The following is a 4086-nucleotide window of genomic DNA, read 5'->3' on the forward strand; positions in this document are numbered from 1 at the left end:
GTACCAGATTACACCCCCTCTGCAAAATATGACTGAGACAGACTCAGCAAAAGTGTGTAATACAATTTTTGGATCTTTTTCAACTTTCTGTTAGATAATAGCATTGTATTATAGTGATAATTTACATTTCTTCTGAGTTAAACAAATTTTTGAAGGCCACTTGTATTTCCTTTTCTATGAACTATCTGTTTACACCATTTGTTCATTTTACTATTGAATTTTTGGTCATTTCCTTATCAATTGGTGGGCACTCTTTATATATTAAGGAAATTAACCTTTATCTCTAATAGTTTTAAATAGTTTTCTTAGTTAATTTGTCCTTGACTTCATATCAAGTTGTTTTTGCCAATTTAGATCTTTGAAAATATATTTGAATTTATCAATGTTTTCTTTGACGGCTGCAGTATTTTTTTGCCATAGACAGATCTTCTCATGGAAGTGATTTAAAACATCATAAAAATATTACAAGTCTAATGTTTTCATAGTTCTATATTTTACACTTAAATATTTGATTTATTTTTGATATCTCATATAGTATGGTAAAAAGCATAGCCGCATTTTTGTTTACTAGGGTAATTTAACCTCATCTTACTTCCCCCACTCCATCCCCACTGGTACAAAATGCCATTTTAATTACATATTAAATTCATGTGAGTCCACGTTCACACGTTCTATTTTTCCATTGATTTTTCTAACTCTTCATGATCTAGTACCATGGTGTTTTAATTATTGTAGCCTTATGATGCATTTTAACCTCTGGTAAGTAATTGTCTTTCATTACTCTTCTTTTTCAGAGCTTTCCTAGCTATACTTGTTTATTTTCTACATTAATTTTAGAACTATCTTACCTAAATTAGAAAAATCCTTGGGTTAACAATACTGTATTATATACTTGAAAGTTGCTTAACTATTCTCAGAGCAAAAAAACAAACAAACAAGAAAAGGTAACCCTGTGAGGTAACAGATGTATTAACTAAACCTTATTACAGTGATTACTTTGCTATATATGTATATTAAATCATCATGTTGTGTACCTTAGACTCGTACACAGGAGCATATATCAATTCTATCTTTATAAAGCTGGAAAAATTCTGTTGGTGTTTTTATTGAGATAATACTAATTTATGTAGAGGTAGGTATCCCCTGCTTGCCAAAAGTTTGGTTACACCACTTCACTTTTACAAAACACTTACATTAGTACTTGTTTCCACTAGTGGAAAAGAAATCCAAAGAGGATTTTCACCTTTATGAAAAAGGCTGTTACCAGACCAACGTCTTTGCTTTGCACCATTTTGGTTTATGAAAAGTTTCATGGGAACACTCTCCATTCAGACAGAGGGGAAAAATTGATGACTTTAATGGTTGGGAACTTTCCTTCCAAGGTGATGGTATGCTTATCTACCTGTTCAAGTCTTTTATGTTTATTGGTTTATATTTATGTTTATGTGTATATAAATATGTTTATATTTATTTTATACACCTCTTACATGTTTCTTGCTAAGTTTGCTCCTAAAATATTGTCTTTTTTCTTTTATAAATGGAGCATTTTCTATTATGATGTCTTCTATATTGTCATTCACTTCTTAAAAGCCATTAATTTCTGTGTCTTAATTTCAAATACAGCCACCTAGTTAAATTATTGCATTATTTGTAACACCATAAACCATCATTTTCTTGTTTTACAACTATGTCTCCTAAGATTAGGGATAAGTTTACTTACTGTTTTTTAATTTTTATTATTCTTGTTGAAACCTTTTGGTTGGTATCTTGAGAACAACACAAAACAACAATTGCAGTGGTAATAAATACCTTTATCTTGTTGCAAAAGATGCTGAATCTTGAAAGATGAATGAGTTAGAACTCTTTTGACTTTAAGTGACAGACACGAACTAGAGCATGCTTAAATAAAATGGGGAGGCTGTATTATATTTAGATAAGGTGTCTCACAAAATTCAAGGGCAACAGGAGTCACAGGAGTGCTCTTTCCATGTCCTTTGTTATTCTTTATAGGTGTGACTCAATCCTTCTTCGTAGTTTTCTCTGCTGACTCAGTTACACTGGAGGAAGAATATGGTTCACCCACAGCTACTAAGATACATGTATACACATCCAATCACAAAGCATATTTTCCTTCAGCACAAAGAGAAAGGACTTTGATATTTCCATTCTGATCCATCCAACTGTCATGATAAAAATAAGGTCACATTACAAACATGGCTGCCCCGGGGGCAGGAATGGGGAACAAGTACTTAGTGAAAATTTTGAGCCAGGCATTTACTCTGAAAGGCAAGGCTATCACAGTGCACAAATACACACTTGTATAAATAAACATGCCAATTCAGGAAACTACATAGCACCTGATTATGATTTATTAAAGGACATGAACTTCTCTAACATCCTCTGCCTTCGGCTGGTTGCTCTGGAAGCAGAACCTGAGAGGGATTGAGATGCATGTCCCTTACTAAGGAACTGCTCTTCAAGAAAAACTGTGAGGGAGAGAGTTAAGCAGGATGGAATGCTGAGGAAGGATATAACCTCAGGTAAAGTCCAGCCATGGCCTCTGATCTACACAGCTCTTTCACAAAGTTTTCACACCTTCAGATGAGAAGATGGGCCTCTGGTATCCCCTTAAGAGTCAGTTAAGGAGGGGAGTGCCTAGCTTTCCCAGCAGGCAGCTCCCATCAACTGAGGGCAATTCTTTGGAGAACCTTCAGCAATCAACAGACAGCAGTGCTGGGTGTGAGGGGGGTATTAGGGGGTGGTCAAGACATCAAAACATCAACTACATCTCATATTAATACACTTTCTATTAAAATGTTGAAAGCATAAGAAGACAGCATTATGCTATAATACCTGAAAAATGTGAGGCAAAAAGAGTTAGCTTTGCAATGAAATTCTTTGTCTTTATGTTTTCCATTTTCTCAGATTTCTTATAGTTGAAACTCAGGTTGGGAAATGGAACAGAATCATCAGCAGGTTAACATTTACTGAGCACCTATCCTGGGCCTCACATTGTGCTAAGTGCCTTTAAGAATGAAAAGGAATACAAGGTGAGGATTCCATCCTAGGTCAGGAAGAATTTCTGGAAGAAGATGAGATTTACATATATGAAAAAAATTATCAGACATATGATATACCAGGTATTAAACCAGGTATAACATTTGGGGGATTTCAGAGGAGAGTCTTAGAATGAAGTTCTGCATAAAATGCTTACTGTATAGATTTGAATAATCTATACAAATGGATTATTTGGTGCTGAATATCTTTGCTCATTTATTGACTGGGGTTTGAAATATTTTCCACCAACAAGTTTCAGGAAGTTGAAGAGGATAACAATGGTACATTGTTCTAAAAGCGGGGGCTAAAAGAAGTACAAACTATATTGTGTTGCGACTGGGCAGATTCCATTACGCAGAGATGGAAAGGGAATGCCGGAGAGTCACTTGCCTACACATTCATCTCCCTGGTGCCAGTGGGTATTGTTCTGTACTCCATGGCAGGACTAGAAATAACCACTGGGGCACAAGTACACAAAGTTGCTTCGGAAACCAGAATGCTTCAGCTCAGAGTTATTTACAGAGAACTTTGAGGATTATCGCATTCAATAAAAGCAACCCTGTTTGGTTTCACTGTGTGCCAGTGCATACCAATTAAGTAACTATTTTGAAGGGTCCTTCATTCAGCTGTATTGAGTGAATATGGATTCCAGAGTCAGTAAATGATGGTCACATCACAAAAGAGTAATTTACTTGTGGAATTTTTGTATTACACGTTTGATTGTTGTTCACACTTGCCCCAACTATTGTCAAGTTTGGGGGTTTCCATAATATGGGAACAAGGTGGCTATTGACTGCTGCCCTCAGTGGAGAAGCATTTCCTCCAATGCAGCTGCTTTGTTGCCAGATACTGTGATACTGCGGGACTTGTCTCTTCACATTTCTCAACTCACCTTGGAGGCTGGACAGTAACGGCTGCCTCTGCTCATCATTTTTATCTTTAATTGCAAATTGGAATTTTTCCAGCTATCCAACAAGATATTTGAAAAAAAGTTGTGGGGTTTTGGGGTTTGTTTTTTTTTATGAGAAA

The sequence above is a fragment of the Artibeus jamaicensis genome, unplaced genomic scaffold (genome assembly GCF_021234435.1).
Source record: "Artibeus jamaicensis isolate MK-2021 breed Jamaican fruit bat unplaced genomic scaffold, CSHL_Jam_final contig_466, whole genome shotgun sequence".
In the NCBI taxonomy this organism is placed as follows: Eukaryota; Metazoa; Chordata; class Mammalia; order Chiroptera; family Phyllostomidae; genus Artibeus; species Artibeus jamaicensis.